Here is a 19022-nt window from a genome sequence, read left to right on the forward strand (position 1 = left end):
TTAAGATCAGAATCACAATCTCCAAATGATGATTTATTACTGATGAGACAAAGAACTCTCCTCTTGGGAGTGCAAAGATTTCCGATGCTGTCAGAGACTTTGCTCTCAGTATGGTGACGTAGGGTGGTAGTTATGACTGACCCCCGCCGAGGCATCGCAACATGCTGCTGACCAGGCTGTCTGGATCACTCTGACCACAGCGTCTTTGGTCTGACCTGAGTTAGTGTGTCTCTGTGTGTATGTCATGTGTGTCTTGGTATTTTCAGACACACACACACACACACACACACACACAATCACACACTCACTTGTTCTCTCTCTCTCTCTCCCTCTCTCTCTAGCCGACCATCTCCCTCCTCTCTGTCTCGCTCCTTCTTCCACTGTCCCAAATTCTGTTCAGGCAATAATAGAATGACATTTATCATAATATGTCTCTTGCTGGGTGTTTCGCTCTCGCCTGCTCTCTTGTCTGGCTTCCACCACCCATCTATTCTCCACCGTCAGTTTATATCTGGTGTGCCCCTTCACTTCCCCGCTCCATCCATCCATCACTCCATCACAGGATCCGTCCTTACACGCCTCGCCGTGACTCTTCCTTCGAGGTGCCGGTCCCCTCAGCTCTCGCCTGGGGAGATTAAATGAAAAGATGATTAACTCAAATCTGCTTGATTAGCATCGCTTCTCTTTAATCAAATGTGGTTGAGTACAAACGGCAGCGCGTCATCGTGCTTCAAATACTGAGAGGAAAGATTTCATGACCTGGAAGGGACCGATCCCGGAATACGTCTGGTGGTTTGGCCCCGGGGGAGGGTGTTTACTGATATACCAATCATTTTTCCAACTGATTTGGTTGATAGCTGATTTCTGCTGATATTACCATTAATATGGGAATTTTTCAACACAGCGTTGTGTGCCAGGAGTTATTGAAAGACTTAATTCAGAACTGGACTCAACCCATTGAACATTTGCTTTTCAAATTTCCTCACATGTTGCCGAGAAAGTATTTCAGAGAAAAATGAAGGTGCCACGTAATGACTGATGAGGTATTTTACAGGATTTGAACACGTTTTAAAGGCTACATTTCACTGAAACAAATCCTGCTCCTGCCTGTGTAAGATGAGGGTACGGAAGGAGGTGAACACACACTCAGTTGTTGATCTCATTTGTGAAACTCAGGGACTTTTAAACAAAGAATTCTTCATTTAAAAGAATGACAAAAATTAGTTCCTTTTAGTCCACCCCCCCCCCCCACACACACACACACACACACAGGGTTTCTGTGGGATCTATATATTTCTTCCAATCAGGTGTTAAAAGTGTAGGTGTGTGAACGGCAGTGGGCAGTGTGATTTTAAGAGCCACGGTGGAGGTTTGAGCATGTGCTCATATTAATACATTTTATTTAATTTATTAATATTAATGTAGTTTTAAATGTTGAAAGCTTGGGGGCTTCAACTGCATACATGAATATACTCCAGCTCCTGTCCTGATGATTTTATTTTTTTTATCATATTTGAAATATTGGGATCAATGGTTTTGTTTGTCATTTGATTAAAGCAGCATTAAAGACACAATGCAGGTGTGTCTGCTCCTGTACTGGCACGGTTTGTGGCCGGAGCTCAGATCATCTTGATCACTCCAGAAGATGAATTTAAATGTAAGATATTACATTTCAAGCATTTACCCTCCAGCTGGTAGGTCGCCCTCCCACTTGTGGGTGTCGGCTGTGAATATCCTCGGCACAGGGAACCTGCGAGGTTATCTCAAAGCTCCGTCTCCAGTGACCCAAAGTGCAGATTGTGTGTTTGACGAATTTATTTCGATTCAGACAATTTATGGCCAGCTTACTGATGGTACAAAACAAAACATCCCCCCGCCAAAAAACCCCCCGCAAAACAAAACATAAAAGCACACACACAAAAATCCCCCCCAAAAAGATGAAACACATCATCACACAAGTAACTACAAACTGCATTTGGAAAAGAAAAATTCATTGCAGTAAAAATGCACTCAATCTCTAAATCACTTATTAAAACATATTAATGAAATCTAGGCTACAAAAAAAGTTAATCAAAAGATAAAAAAATAAAAACAATCTAAAAACAACAACAAAAAAACCCAAACAAACATATAAAGCTATGCTAGCTTTGCTAACAATGTGGAATAAATGTGTTGGTCTGTCGGCTAAACAATCAAACCTGCACCTACGAGGGTCTCTGCATATCAGCTGATTGTTTGTACTTTTTTGATATTCACCCCGCCCCCTCCGGTCCTGTTCAACCATCCACTTGCTCCCCAGCTCTCCTTCCTCTTCTTCTCATGATTAGCTACAGTAAGGGTCATCCTCCCTCCATCCCTGTTGTCCCTCCTCCCTTTTTTCCTCTAATCTCTCTCCACCCTCCTGTGCCCCCCCCCCCACATTTGTTTTTCTGTTTTAATGCATAGTTGGTGCGTTTGTAGGTTTTTCCCACTCCTCACAGTTTATTTGATATTTGCCGTCCATCACAGAGTATTTATACAGTGCAGCTGGCCTTTATTTCTAATGTTATGAAATCCTGTCGTTTAATGTTAGCCGCTCTGACTTCATGCATCATTTCTCCATCTGTCTCACTTGGATCTCATTCTTTCACTCTTCATTTAAACCCCGCAGGCCCCTGTTTCATTTGGCCTCTTATATAAAGAATAAAAACAGAACAGCAACTATTTTATTTCTTCATAAACAGGACACCCTGGTGTATGATGCCTCGCTTGGTGCTTGCTTATCTCCTCAGTGCACTGGATGAAATAATGAAGAGAAATGTCTTTGTTCAGTCGGTTCCCACTGCCGGATGAAGCAGCATGGTAGTCTGTCGAGAGGGCAGCTGGCGTGGTGTTTGACCTTGTGTTTATTTTTCACTGGTTTCACGTGACCATAAATCCCTGAGCTGTTTGTGTCAGTACCCTGCTGAACTGCACACCTGGCGCCCTGATTATTAGACCTCTGCAATTTGAATGTTTTCTGTCCGCGTCCCAGAGTATGTTTTTTTTTTTTTTTTTTAAATCTCGCTCGCACACAATGAGATGTTATGGAGAGATGAGACTATTTGACATATTTCATACTCACGTCACAGCAGCCTTTTAGCAGCTGTGTGATTGGAGCGGGTGAGGAGTCCGAGTAGAGGGGCTGGGGCTCCATCTCTGCATTGCCCTGCGTGTGTACCTGAGTCAAGCGGAAGTCCAGTCATACAGTAAATACGACCCCTGAAATTCCATCTTTCATTTTTTTGTTTTGTACTTGCTTTGATCATGTTGAAAAAAAAAATAGAACTTTTGCTACAGATAGATTGTGGACACTGCTACATAAATCTAACAGGCTACAAGTGAGCTAAATAGCTATCTTTGAGGAGTCCCATGAGGATATTCCACATGGGTCAAAAAACTAATGCGATTTCCTCTCTCCCAGCCTAACCAACAGTTTTTATCGTGTCCGGGGGACATACTCTATTTATATATGTAAACTAGAGACACCAGACATCTGTGTGTGCTGAGCCACTGCCCACTGTTGAACCACGCGTGTTGAGCAGCAGCAGCGTTGATATTACAAGACTAGCGTGCGAGGAGAAATGATGGAGCACTTTATTGGGATTTTGTTACATTAGTGTTGATAGTATATTAAGAATTTGTTGTTTATTTGTTGGCGATACTATCGCTTTTTTTGTAATTGTCGTGATTATTGATGGATGGGTCACGTGAATATGGGCAGACACTCAGAAGTTTATACAGGCGCTTGTTCACCTGTGTTGTTTTGATAACTTCTAGATTCTTCATGGCTTTGATAATTCATTTCATGCACATTATTTTGAGTTGATTCTTTTCATCAATAAATAATTATCACTTTTTTTTAATCTCAGCACATCTTTTTACTTGGTATATCACTAAGGAACCTGACTTAATCCTCTCAGCAACATTTAGCTTATTCCCTAAAGCTGTTACTAAAGGAGAGTAAGATTATGGAAAAACAAGTACTAGAGTATATGCAGACGATGGTATTCTGTGAGAATGGGAATGAAATATTCGGAACAAAACAACGCAGAAAAATTGCTGGGCAGAATTTCTCTGAATGAGGCTCTCCAATAGAATAAAGGCTAAGATAAATTTCATGTAACTGTCGTAGGAGGTAAATCTGTAAATGTTCCCAACTGTTAGATTTTACCCGTAGAGGGCCTGAGCTCCAGTGAAAGTCAGGGGACTATATATCCAGATCATGTATAGTTTAAACAAGAGAGGAAATCATGACCAAATCTAAGTGAAGATAACATGAAAACAAGAAGAGAAGAAGAGAGTAGCTTGATAGAGGGATTGTAACTATCACTGCAGGATCAAAGACCAGCCACTTCTGCGCTAATTAGCTCAAGCTCAACATACACATACATGTTTGTTTGCGGAAATCCTCCAACTCTCAGGCGTTCACACAGGAAATGGTTGTGTATGGCTTACACACACACACACTAAAACATCCTCCTCTCTCCTCTCTCCTCTCCTCTCCTCTCTTTGTCTCTGTTTGGTCTGGATTTTAAAAAAAGATTCAGACTATTACATTTTCATTATCCCATCTTGTGTCCTTCACCTTTGGTTGCTACTGTAGGTAGCAGCTGAAATCATACTGAAATAAAAGTAATACCAGCAATGTGCAGAGAGGGGGAGAGAGAGAGAGGTGTGTGTGTGTGTGTGTGTGTGTGTGTATACGCAGGCCAGACCAGGCACTGCTGACTTGTCTCCGTGCCTCTGTTGGTTTTTGGAGATGGTTGCATAATTGCTGTCTCAGCAAGTGTTGGTCTTGTCTGACAGGTCCACTGTTTGACTGGCTGCTCTAAAAGACCTCTAGAGACATTTCAGCTGCATTACAGGGATGATTTGCACGTTGTGAACATGCTAACGCCTGTCTGTCTTGTCTTGTAATATAATTTTGTTCCTCAAGAGGCGTTAGTGAGTTACTGTCGTGCAAATAGCAGCATCAGAGGCCAGGAGTAAGGATTTATTTACACAGGGAAACTTTCATGCAAGTAGTTGCAGTCTGCAAACTTTCATGCAACTGTCATGAATGCAGTTAAATGAAGAATTAAAGCACAATCAGTCTCCTTCAAACGATGTAGCTAGCAATTTTCCACATTATTTTCTAAACATTTGTATTGTTTATTTGGTAGGTTGTTGTTTTACTATGAAGTGGAAAGTGTCATTGGATGAAATATTCCAACTTTGGAAGTCGCTTGAAGCTGTGTTGTGAAAGCCAAAAAGTGACGCCCTGTTGAGTCAGACAGTGGAAGACGAGCTCATCGTCACTTGTTCCACCAAGTCTTGTGCCCCCTGCTGTGGACAGCGAGCAGTAGATTTAGGTATGATTTGCCAAGCTTTGCAGCCCTGCCTGCGGCCTTGTCAACTGCTGCTAGTCCACTTGTGTCCACTTGTCCACTAACCCTAACTTGTGACTGTAGTCCAGTGTGAGAATGGAAATCAACCGGTAAATTCAATTTAACTCTCAGCTAATGTGCTAAGGAAGTTAGCATCTCCATGTGTTGATAGGAATGGACCATAGACTGTATATCCAGTTCCTCCTGTAGGAAAATCAAACCAAAGTAACCCGTATACTGGTGATGTCATGAGTCTGTCAAGAGCATCGAATGCCTCTTCATAGAAAAGTGAACTGTTGCACTTCCATCAGCATGATAATAGCGACAGAAACCATCTTTAGGGGAAATTCATGTAACATAATTTCACCGTGAGTGGGTTTTCATTGTTAGCGGGCCAACCACCAGGGGGCAATTGAGGTCATTGGCGCTAACTTGTTCCTCTCCTCCAAATTGTACCTTTAACAGGAAGAACACACAAACATTTATGTTTCCATAGTACCCTACATTATCCAACCCAACACAAGTGAACAGCATAACTAACCTTCTCACCTCAAAACCAAGTCTTAATCCTCAAGCACTCTAAAATTGTGACCATCAGCCAAAATGTCCTCAAACTGCACAACTATCCTCTAGCATGTCCTCACCAGGAGACACATAACTGCACATTTCCATACTTCAGATGTGGCCCACATGTATTGTTCATATCATGATAAACCACTAGAGATGTAGCATCTCCATCTAATTGCCTTACAGTCAATAATTCAGAATGATTTCTTTCCTTCATTTGGTTCCTAGTCATGCTGCTTTCGCTCTCCTCTCCCTTCCTTCCACTCCTCTTAAAGATTCATCAGGCCATTTACTAAACATCTCCTTTTCAGAAATGTTCAAGGCTGCCATCCAACTGTCTCTCCTCCCTCCCTCACTCCCTCTCTTCATCTTTGTTTTCATGAGAGCAGGAATAGAGCATTCCGTTTTTGTTTTTTTTAATCCGAGCTGATTTTTTGGGGATATCTTCCTGACCGCTTCTGCTCCTCTTCCTGTTTCTTTCTTCCTGTTCTCCCGCCATTAATTAATGTTCAAGGCTCTCTTTTCTCTCCTCTCCCACCATCTCCTGCCCCGCCTCATATCGCTTTGCCTTCCTCTCTTTTCTTAATCTATCACTTTGTCCTCCTCCTCCTCTATGCCCCCTCCCCTCTTTTCCCCGTCTGTCACTTCTCCCACTTACTCTGTTCTCTTGATCCCAGTTGCAGCTTAATCTTTTCTCCCCCCCTCTCTCACTCTTTCTCTCTCTCTCTCTCGCTCCAAGTGTGTTTATCTGTGTGTGTGTGTGTGTGTGCACACACACACACATTTGTAGATATCAGCCAAGTCAGAGGCCCACCAGAGAAGTTGGGAAGCTTAAAGCTGTTACATAACAAATGTCCTCTTGACTTGGAAGTGTGTCATCCCTTTGGATAAGGGTCCCTAGTGGCCGCTGCCTAAAGACCCCCTCCAGGCCTCCCTTGACAGCACTAATGCCCACATGGAGGGATGGAGGAGGAGGAGAAAAGAAGGTAAAGGGCAAAGAAAAGACAAAGGGTATAGGGCAAGGAAGTAGAGAAAGAGGAAATGTGAGCAACAGGGAGAGGGAGATAAAAGTCAGAGGAGGGGAGCGACAATTGCTGATTGGATTCTGGAGAGAAAAATGGAAGGGAGGGACACAAGGAGAGAAAAGAAGATGGAGAGCGAGGTACATTAGGAGAAATTGTCTAGACATGAAGGAGAGCTTGCACTCCTCTCTGGCTGGCTGGGTTTGGTATGTCCTCTGGTGTCACAATAGGTTTAATTTATGTGTGGTGTGTTACAGACGGGAGTGGGCTTTATTGGCCGCTGAGACCACCAAATGTGTCTGCACAGGCTGCCGCAGCAGTTATGCATGTTCCAAATTTCCAGGATTTAAGCCTCACATGTTGTTTTGACCATTGATTTTTAGTTGGGTGTGGTATGGTAAGAGTTTCTTTGTGTGTGAGTGTGTGTGTGTGTGTGTGTGGGGGGGGGGGGGTGGTGGTCAAGGTGAAGCCTTGTTGAAATCCATCACAGTTTCTCTTCATTATATGAGGTCAGACGGGCAGACAGCCAGAGAGTCGGCCGAGCTTGTTAATGGTGTGTGTGTGTGTGTGTGTGTGTGTGTGTGTGTGTGTGTGTGTGTGTGTGTGTGTGTGTGTGTGTGTGTGAGCCTGTGGTGCAGAAGGCCATGATTAAAAAGTCCCCAACAACTCTGCTGTCACTCACAATCTTCTCCACAGCAGAAGTTTCAGTGATACTCAAGACCAATATGCTATTAGGGGTTGGCGTATAAATAGAACGCCACTTCTGAGGAGCCCCTCAGCTTTTCAGGTGTCATTTAAAGGCATAGTTCCTACAGCCTTTCCACATGAACAAACCTGGGCTCAGTGATGCAATCAACATTAATAATACTTTTAGCCTCTGTCACCATCCTTCATTCATTATTTTTAAAGGACACACGTTCTTATGTGAAAACGCCCATCCATGTCCAAGCCTTCAGCTACTCTCAATTTAATTTTGTAACTTCAGTGATTATTTCTATCAGGCAAATTGTGTCTTTCGCAAGAACGCCTAGACCCTCCAAGACCACTGATCTCTCTAGACGCTCACTCATTGTGCATGCAAGCTTCAAATACACTGAAAAACGCAGATGAAAGTTGTTGATACTGAATCGATCATTTTGTCTCAGAGAGAGTGATACGTGAACTTGACATTTAGATGATCTCCACTGGTTTGACTCTTTCTATTTATCTGTTTGATATTTTTCATCCACTAAAAACTAAGATATCAATACAAATCAACTCAAACTCCTACGGAATTTCCAACAAACAGTCAACTTTTACATCCGGCTGTATCATGACATTAGTTGATATGGGAATAAGTTTTGGAATCATTGATTTTTACAGAGGTCACAGTACACATGGCTTGATAAAACAGTATCACAACCTCTGAGATATCAGAGAAAATGATCCAAAAGTGTTATGTAACCAGCTTAGATACAGATCTGTCCAACCAGCTGTAGATTATGAAGCAGATCGTGAGACGACATCTGTCAAATTATCTGGAACATCAAAGTCTTACATGAGCCTGATCAAACCTAGTTTGACCGGAAACCCAAACCCAAAGGTTGGTGACGGTTTAACAAAGTAAATGATTCATAAACAGCTTTTTATATCATGAATTTGAAAATGGAACATACAGTGTTTTGGAAGGTTTTTCTGATCTCATTTGTGAAAAACACAGAAATACCATTGTGAAATCTATCAAGCTGATCATTTTCAGGGTAGTTCTCATACGGAGCAGGACAGTTTGCCTGTGAGGAAGGACTCTGACACACTGATGAGGAGAAACTTATGCGGAACCAGAGACACCTGAGATTCGACCAGTGGCCGGAGGGAGCAAGACCTCCATGGGTGTTGTACGTTTCATCACACCCATACTATATTCATGAGTGTTCCACAAGAGAGTAGGAACTTCTAAAGCTGGAGCTGTTTGTTTTGCGTCAGAAATCACAAAATTCTGGAGAGGATTAGTTTTACCAAATGAACTTTTCTCTGAGTATTTGACCTTGAGCAAGCCCATTGTATTTCAAACTCTTGGTCTGAACAGAATGAAAATGCTTGTGACAAGTCTTAACTGGTTAATTATAGGAACAAACAAGGGCATGCAATTGTGAAATTACTGAGGGGAAAATCAATGTCCCATGGAGACCAGTGGGACCAGGTGAATCTATAAAAACCTTCCACATGATCACAAAATAGGCTTAATCCTTCAGTTACAAAGGCTAAAGGGGAATCCACACACTCCCCCTTGGTCTTGTACACTTGTTCTGCTTCAGACGTTTCTGTGCGTTCCATTTGTATTAACCTTTGAGGAAACGTGCACTCTTGCTGTCTTAATCTTTCCCTCGAACCTCTTTGCTGTGTGTTTACAAGGATTTAACTGAGGATTTATTAAAGCTCTAAAGATCCAGACTTTTTACTCCACTTTGACAAAAATCAAGCCAGAGCAGACACATTTATTGTATAAGGTTTTGGCATAGCCTTTCAGAATTGAAGGACAACACTGAAAATCTCCCCCATTAGCTGTGAAAGCAGAGTTTCTTCAAAATGGACCCCAGTGGTTGAAGGTTGAAACGAGTTACTGAAGGGATGAGCTCCAGGAACTTAATTGCAATGTTTGATGTTGCAGTCTTGTGATTAAAAATTATGTTATGTGTGGAAAAACTGCCTGTTTCATGAGACACGGGACAAATTACAAAATAAAGTGACGTTATATCAAAACTATTTTTCAGTTTGACACATTTCCTAAGTGGCTCATGGCAGTTAAAAGACATAGTCTTCTTCTTCTTCAAAATGTTATCTTTCCACTGATTTATTTGATTCCATTTTTGTCTTTCTTAGTACAGTTGGTCAAGAGAAACATTAAGCGTCGTCCACTTCACCTCAGCAACAGTGATGCTCTTGAAGGGTACCCCAGGGCGAAGCATGTCCTTCCCACTTTAGTCTCACACTGTCTGCTTCCTAGCAAACTCTTCTCTAATTAATCACAACAACCGTGTTCCTACTGTAGACAATGGTTTCCCTGGAACCAGACCTTTTGGCTCACAACAAACAACCCAACAGAGTTTACAAATCACACAATCCTAAATTGGAAAGAAAAGGCAAAAAAAAAAAAAAAAAAGAGGAAGAAGAAGCAGGTGTCTGCTTTTCAGAACAGATCAGATTTAAACTCAATGCACCACTGAACAATAACAAAGGAAACATTTACCTCCTCACACTTCCTGTGAGAAAAAAAGTCAGACCCCGTGGCAGGAGAACCCCTGATGTCGTCCTCCAGTGGGGAAGTGAACAGGCCCAATTGTTTCTCTGGGCTAAATGTCTTCAGCCAGAAAAAAACCATCATCAGTAAACATATTGTATGATATGGAATACCGGAACCAATCATCTCACAGATTACTGTATTACCTTAGGAGGATCCAGAACAATAAAACTGCTTTCATCCAATAAAAACATTTTTCAAAATAGTCATGTTATTTATGTTTCACATGGTAGAACAGGGAACTTCTAAGAAACCTTCAAACAAGCAACCAACACATAATGTAACGTAATCACACAAAGCTCTCGCTGTTGGACCTTCGCTGTGAGACTCATCCAACACAATTTGACATTGTTAGAAACAGCTCATGCTACAGTCATGAGGCCAGAGATTTACTTCTGCATCATACAAAGTTCAATTCCTTTCTTCAACTTTCTACTTGAAGCACTTACTTCTGGTTAAACCGTAACTGAAGAGTTACAATGCTTATTATTATTATTATTAGTAGTAGTAGTAGTAGTAGTAGTAGGGCTGCACGGTGGTGCAGTGGTTAGCACTGTGGCCTTACAGGTTCGAGTCCCGGCTCGGGCGCGGGATCTTTCTGTGTGAGTCTGCATGTTCTCCCTGTTCCTGTGTGGGTTCTCTCCAGGTACTCCAGCTTCCTCCCACCGTCCAAAGACATCAAGAGGGGACGAGGCTGATTAATACTCTAAATTGACCGTAGGTATGAATGTGAGTGAATGGTTGTTCGTCTCTGTATGTTGGCCCTGCGATGGACTGGCGACCTGTCCAGGGTGAACCCCGCCTCTTGCCCGTAGATGCTGGGATAGGCTCCAGCCCCCCTGCGACCCTTACTAGTAAGGAATAAGCGGAAGATGACAATGGATTATTAGTAGTAGTAGTAGTAGTAGTAGTAGTAGTAGCAGTAGAGATTAAAGGAACATGCAGACTTCTTGGGAAATATGATCATTGTCATTTTGTCTCCCCTCTCTACTGTATTATGCAGCAACGGACCACCACCAGACAGCTTACTGCTAGTTAGCTTAGCTACAATTTATGCTCGCAGTAGAGGAAGCTGTTTTAAATACACTTTTTCCAAAACCTTTTGCACCTTTATCAATAGACAAAAAACACACCAGGTACAACTTTCCTTGTGTAGTGATAGGACACAACAGCCCAAAGCCCCATTGCCCTTGAGTTTGCATCTTTTATAACACATGAAACTCAGTGCCTACCGAGCAGATGTGAAATAACACCTGGTGTTTAATTTTGGAATCAGTGGAGTTCCACTCGAGGAATTGCTTCAGCGCCGAGTCAGCTAGCTTAACTACTTGTATCCACTAGCAAGGGAATGCAAGCTCAAAGAGGTTTTTGTTTCTTGAAAACATGTTTTACCGTGGTAGCGACACCTGAATATGCACTGTGTTGCTTACACCTGATTAGGTTCCACTTAGGGATCCTCTTAAAAGGTAACAAAAATCCATAGATACTACAGGGATCAAAGTTTTGACACCTTTTTAATAGGTAACTCACCCATATCCAATCAGTGGTATGTAATATCTGCACACACACACTCCCCCACACAGGCTCATACAGCAACACTTGTGTTCACAGATAATAATTAGGCATATCGCTTCCATACAATTCCCTCAAAGTGGGATTTCATCCTCTCACTGCTCCTTCACACTGACTTAATTTCAAGCTCATTACATTCTGTCCATCTCATCTCTCAACAAGCCGTGTCAGTGTGTCTTTGCAGTTTAGCATGAGAATCAGGCTTGAAGAGCCTCACACACTTAATAGGGTCGGGGCAGGTGTGCTGCAGCCTTCTCCACCTGTTATAATACGCTCACTTTTACCACTGTTATTGTGGTTAGAGTTCATATTTCACAACACAACATCAAACCTGTTACATTTACACCTCTAAAACTAGCCGAGGCCGGTGTGAGGGTGTGCTGGTCTGCTGAGGCGGTGTGAGGAAGTTGAGAACCACTGGTCGAGGAATTCATCCAGCAAAAAGTCCTTTTCCTCTGGGGACCATGAATGCTCGTAAAAACAAACAACAACGAGATAGTATGGCAATCCATCCAGTGATAGTAAAATATTCCACTGGCTTATAGAGATGGCTATTGTTGATGTTTTTATCACCACGTTCCTTTTTACCAAGTGTTTAACTCTTTTCATATCGTGCCTGCCTCTCTATGTTAGCGTGTACCGACAGCATGTGTGTGTTCACAGCTGCACAGTTGCGGGCTGTTTTACTGACGGTCGTACACAGAAACCCATCCCTTGCTGCAGATTAGCAGCTGTTAAGACTGTGGATGCCTGCAGCAGGGGCGGTAATCTATTGTGGTAATCTACTGCCAATGTGCTGAGGGATCATTAGCCAGATCATGGCATCAGATCCTGGGATCAGATTTGAGCTAGATTTATGCAACTGCCAGGTGTTTGGTGGGTGTGTCAGCAGTGTGCAGTGAGCTGAATGGAAAGATTGAAGCAGGGGTCAGGGGCAGTATATGGGCTTGTGTGTGTGTGTGTGTGTGTGTGTGTGTGTGTGTGTGTGAGGTTAGTCACTGTAGTAAATGGATTTTCTCATTAATGTTCCATTGCCGCTTTCAGTTCATTTAAGTTTATTGAGTGTGTGTATTGCAGCTGTTGAATGACACTGTGCTGAACTGGGTAACAGCACACAAGCTTCTGTTAGCCTTTACAGTAGAAGTACATTTGAATACTCTGTTTCAATGGCACAAATACATAATAATTGGAGCTCGACTCATGTCAAAGGCACTCCTGTGGAAAACCATGACCACTTTGGTTGCAACACTTTTACATGTTTTGGATGAGACTCCTGCGTCAATAGCCCAGTTTGGTTTAGAGCTAAACTGGTATGCAGAGAGCCTTGACCTCAACACCTCTACTGCTAACTGTCACATTAACTGCATCAAACCTTATTGCTAACGTCAACGCTCAACCTCATAATCTTCTATCCATTTTATATTTTCACCAATTTTAGCAAAAATGCTCTTTTCACTAGGAGTGCTGCACATACATGTATTTAACTATCGTCAGGTGTTCATATCAGCATGGCTCTGTGTAGAGCTAAGCAATTCTGCGATGTATATCGATATTTTGTTTCAGAGAGTATCGATACATTAAGCCGCATTCAATTCCCCCGTGTCCCGCGCTTTGCAGGAAGAGCAATTAGGTCTGCCAGCCACTAGTGTTGCTGTAGAGCATTTCTAGTTATCCAGACGCTGATGCCTTTCTGAGACAGTTAGAGCTGAGAGATTCAGGAGAGTGGCAGCGAGCATTGTTTCCTCTAATTTCTCATGTGGCATACACACAAGCTCCCTGAGCACACTGAGGATCAATGTGAGTAACGTCAGTTGTACACGCTGTGGCCACACACCTGTTCAACACCTGGGAGCATAGCAAGGTACATGGCTTATTAAAAGAATCAAATTACAGCCGCAACTTCTATTAGTTTACTTTTAATATTTTCGGGGTTTACAACTCAACCGCTGAGCTCCCGTCACTGTCTCTTATCTCTGCCGCACTGTTGTTAGCAAGCTAACCTGCACGGTGCCATGGCGCGTATGGCCAGGGCACCTACACAAGCATGTCAATGCTATGATTGGCTGCGTAGCCTAAGTGAACCTTATCGTATCATTGGCTGGACACCTATCACTCATCGAGTTGATACGCAGCATAGATTTTCTTGTGCACTAAGAATGTGTGAGCGGTGTGCGATTGCACAAGCGCGCAGCTTAGAGGGAACCTTGTTGGCGAGTATAAATCCAGCGCCTGCATGCTTAAACGCAGATGTGTGGGAGCATTTTGGTTTCAAAAACAAAAAAGAAAGTGAGGATTTAGACAAAAGTATGGCGGTTTGCAAACTGTGTCACACAAACGTTAAGTACTCTGGAAATACCACCAACCTGCGAGCCCACCTAAAACGTCATCACCTGGACAAGGAAATGCTAACTGAGACCGAGCCAAAGAAGCTGCGGCACGACCCGAAACAAACCACGCTGGACAGTGACGGCGGTGGTTGCCAAAAGTTCCCATCGTCTTCACCGAGGTCGCAGTAAATTACGGAGTCCATTGCCTACTTTATTTGTCAGGATTTGAGACCTTATTCGGCGGTGGAATACACCGGCTTTAGGCGCATGGTGACTACAATGGAGCCCTGCTATGCTATCGTCACCCACGAATTGAATTATTGGTTGCCAGATCACTTTTTCCCTTTAATATCTTTCATAAAATGATATAAGTGTATCGAATTGTATCGTGAGTAGAATATCGTGATATACATCGTACCGTGAGCTGAATATCGTGATATATATCGTATCGTGAGCAGAATATATTGTATCGTATCGTATCGCGAGATTAGTTTATCTCTACAGCCCTAGTTGTGTGTGTAAATGTTGCTAGAAGGCTTCCTCCTCTCGCGCAGAGCCATAACAACAAATAACAGCATACAAATTGTTCCAATCATTACTTTTCATTTTGTTGTGACTGCAATCTTCTAACAGAATAGGTTCTCCATTTTTCTGTGACAAATAAAAACTTGGATATTTACTGTCAGTGGTTGCATTGTTCAAAATATGTAGGCCACACCAAAATGGCTATATTTTCCCTTTATCTGACAAAATGCAAATAAGTAGCTCAAATGAAGGTACAAAACATAATACAACATCGAAAAAAAAATCAAAATCCAGTTAATTAATAGAACAAAAGCCCCCTCCCCCTTTTCCCCCCTTTTCTTCGAACTATAAATGCATGTATTTGTAAGATGGATGGTCTCCTGAATCCACTGACATGTAAATGTCAATACTGACTGATAGAATCAGCTCAGCACTGGCTAAAGTATAAAACTGTGTATTGTTTCACTATGTTCTACCACCTTGTCTTTGGCAGTAAAGCTCGTCTGGCTCTCTTCAGGTCTGTGGAATAATTTATACTGTGTGAAGAGCAGCCAGCTGTTGTAAGCACTTCATCTGCTGTCCAGGCCTGTTCAGCACAATGACCTATTGTCTTCTGTTTATTCTACCTCTGCTCTTTTCTCCTGATCCGTGTGCCCACTCTTTGCATCTCCACGCTCTTTTCATCTCCCTCTTTTATTCAGTTAACTACCCTTTTTCTGTTTTGCGAACAATGATGAGCCATCTTTTTGTTCTCTCTCTGTTCTCCAACTCGTTCTATCTCATTTCATTTTGAACCAAATCTCTTAATTTTTCTTTTTTCCTTCCAGTTTTCCTCCCATTTTTCTTTACCATCTCTCTCCATCTGTACTGCGATTTTTTCCCTGGCAGCAACTCAGCGGCAGAGAGAATGATCAAATTGGAGCTAAAGCGAGCGTCAAAGTACAACAAACTGGAGAGGGAGGGAGACGCAGCTTCATGTAGACGCTGGATTATAACTCATAGATGCCCTTTTAGGCCAAATAGAGCGCAGCATTAAAGGCTTTACTGGGACGGGGCCGTAGTTTCCTGGATGGCATAGTGTGTCATGCACAGAGATATCAAAATGACAGTGGAAACATGTTCATATGGAACACACGCACACACACACACGCTCTGGATTAGTACCATCAGCCACAACATCAATGTTCGCCAATGTCCATGCCCCTCAGCATCACTGACACATGAGTCCATGGCCGCCCCCATCCTGCTCTGTCCACATAAATACCCGCTGACCTGCTTTTACTAAGCCCGTCTGTCCAGCCTCCTCTCACCAACTTAATAAAAAGACATTTTGTGGGACAGTTACGTGAACAAAGACAAACAAGCAAAATAGCCTTTATTGAGAACCCTGACCTTGCTGCCTCTCGCTGAATCTCCCAGCGGCTGGGGTGTGTGGGAGTATTGGAAACGGAAATCAATATATGTTAGTGCAGTGAATGGGACTGGACTCTCGTTCTCTCTTAGGTAATCACTATTGTGTTTAGCTGTTCTCATGCTATCAATTCTAAAATACACCTATTTTCACCCAAAAGTGTTTCGAACACGACACCCATCCAGTGGTTCATGTGGAGGTCTTTCTGAGCGGGTGCATGGGTCGTATGGTCAAGAAGGAACTTTCCAGCCCAAAAACAGTGGCATGACATGACAGTTTGTAATTAAATGCTATAAATTCACAACACTACATATTATTTGCACTCCGTATGGGGCACTTACTGCTCCCCTGTCAGGAGGCAGAGTGCAGGCCATTGAGCAGCACTAGTCGCTCCCCCCTTGATCAGCTGGACTTCATATCCTCATGGTGGTGTCGTCCAGCTAGAGCGATAGGCACATGAATGCGAATACTACCCTGCTACTGTTGTGAGTTACCCACGACGCACGTGTAGAAATCAGCCGACCCATACTAGTCTATTTGGGTTGGCGCATCGTTTTCCTTCGACACAATGAATCTGCTTGTCACATACAAATCGGATCAACAGTAGATTAAATATGAATGAAAACTGAAATCTGCTGAATGAGGCGCTAAGACAGAGCCACAGAGACCGACCGGAGCTCAGGTTGCTGCTGGTGTTTTCATTATTGATGATGATGATGATGGGTTACTGATATGTAGGTCTGGTTGTGACACACTTCTTCACACACACTCAAAAGATCCAATCTTGCCGAAACAATATTTAGTTTCACACGTCCTCTTGACTAATTAGGTGGCTATTTACCTACGTGATACCAGATGAGAGCGCAGGGGAGTGCTGTGTATTTAGGCTTCACTCTCTCTGCTGCACAATAAAAAGTGTTCTAGGTCTTAGGATGCAAAGCAGATGTTGGAAAATCTGCCCACATTTTCATCACATATGTGCTCAATCTGTCTGTCTGTGATTGGTAATGGAGATTTAGCAGGGGCAGATCCTCTCTGTACCTCAGAGGGTATGGATGTTCTCTGCAACCTGTTAGCACAAAAGGAGAACAAGTCATAGAAATTCTGAATGATTCTTCAAATTGTAAAATTTACAAAAGCGACAACGGCTAAAATAAATTGAAAAAAAAAAACAGGCATGGGCAGAAAAAAACAGTTCCAGGATAAAATTGTAAATGCTGAATAATAACATTTTATATTCTTACTCCAGCGTTCATGAGACATTTTTGTAGAAGGGAGAAGGTATGCTGTGATATGTAGGTGATCTTTGTATCATAAATGTATATGTATATGTGTGTGTGCGTGTGTGTGTATATATCTATATCTATCTAGCTCTCTCTCTCTGTCTCTGTATATATATATAAATATAAATGTTGCCATTCATTGTCCCTGTTCAAGGGCCATTTAGCTCTAAAAACATTTCAGCAGTTGGAAAAAAAAGAGCCTTTAGTGCAGCTTTGACTATCGGTCCATTATATGACTTGAAACCGTACAAAGGACTGCTGACTGAAGTGGGTTGATGGAAAAAGGTCTTTAGAGCACAAGTAATTATTTCGGCTGTCTGCTCATTACATATCGGTGAGCAGCTGCTGTCAGGGCAGTTGGTGAAACTACCTCACTATATAGCTAATGAAAGTTATCTTGATTTGACATTTGCTCAGCGAGCAGAGATGAAGCCGCCAATCAATTTGTCACTTGATGGAGATTAACAGAGAAAGGAAACAAGGCTCCTTGCTGGGCAGCTCAATAGGACACGGACCTTTACATTTGAACAGCATTTTGCTTTTCTGTGGATGTTTATTTTATTTTTATTTTTTAAGCTAACTGGAAAACGGAGTGCTGCAGTGCACACATTTTTGTAGGCCAAGCCGCCATGGGTTTCCTCGGCTGCGATCCAATAGGGTTTTTACGTAGGATTTTGGATTATTGCTGAAAATAAACTCTATGAAAAAAAGCAAAGTAATCTTCACAAATTAACAGCACTGTTATGATTTTTCAAACGCAAATACAGACATTAGCAATACAAAACTATTGTAATATGTAGCGTATGACCTTTTTTTGGACTGAGTTCTGACTTGTACCAATCTACCATTCCACTTTAGTGACTCTAGGAACCACAAGTAAGTAGTGGAGGGTTGTAGCTGGATAGTAGGGTAGGGTTCTATGAGTTTTTCAGATATGAAGGCACCACATTATACAGGCTTCAAGCCTGAACCGTCCCTGGTGATTTCTGTGTGGAGTTGGCATGTTTTCCCTATGTCATACGTGTATGTGGACGTATCAGCACTCCTGACCGAGACTCAATGGCTTAAACGCTGCGGATGAATTTTAGTTATAATGTGTCTACTAACGTTGAAGGCTTCTTCTTCATCAAGTTGTACTCTTTTTCCATTATGTGACTGATCTAAAAGATTATTTAATACTAAATTAGCAGTTTAGCATACCTGTTCTAGCTCCATATGTCATCAAAACAACCCCCCCCCCCAAAAAAAAACCTGACCTGTGTTCCTAACACTCTTCTAAAAGCTGCAGATAAAAAAAGACACTTACAGTACGTTCAGTTCTTCCATCCCTGTTTGGAAAAATCCTCTTGTAAGCCAGTTCTCCAGCCTAAATAAGGATTCACTGACAAAGAAGACGGAGAAAAAACAAAAGAGATTCTGTCTAAATTTAGGAAAGAGGATTACTGAGTGGCAGTGAAAGAGGGAAAGGATGAAAGCTGTGAAATACACCTGCAAGCGATGCGTAAACCGCATCCTTCAGGTGCTTCTCTAGCAAGTGCAGTGCTGGTCTAAACAACAGGGCCAAACTCATAAACCTCCCCTTCCTAACTTGTAAGCTTTACGAAGGAGGCCAAGGGCATAGATTAATTGTTACATTTTTTTTTATGTACAG

At 42.4% G+C, this 19022-nt stretch overlaps 1 protein-coding gene across 3 annotated transcripts in view; it reads left to right on the top strand.

The window, feature by feature from the left end:
* Nucleotides 1-19022, top strand: part of plcl1 (phospholipase C like 1) — a 75059-nt gene that overhangs the window by 32650 nt on the left and 23387 nt on the right. The window contains exon 1 of one of the 3 annotated variants that reach the window (XM_086220135.1): nt 13487-13622. The exons of 1 other annotated variant lie outside the window; for it this stretch is intronic. The gene's annotated coding sequence lies outside the window, so the exon portion shown is untranslated. Of the gene's footprint in view, nt 1-13486; nt 13687-19022 lie in introns of those variants that run through there. One more of the 3 variants, XM_086220136.1, reaches the window with a different exon arrangement.

This window comes from Aulostomus chinensis, chromosome 12 (assembly GCF_037954235.1).
Source record: "Aulostomus chinensis isolate RoL2024-O1b breed Wild chromosome 12, RoL_Achi_v1.0, whole genome shotgun sequence".
Classification (NCBI taxonomy): Eukaryota; Metazoa; Chordata; class Actinopteri; order Syngnathiformes; family Aulostomidae; genus Aulostomus; species Aulostomus chinensis.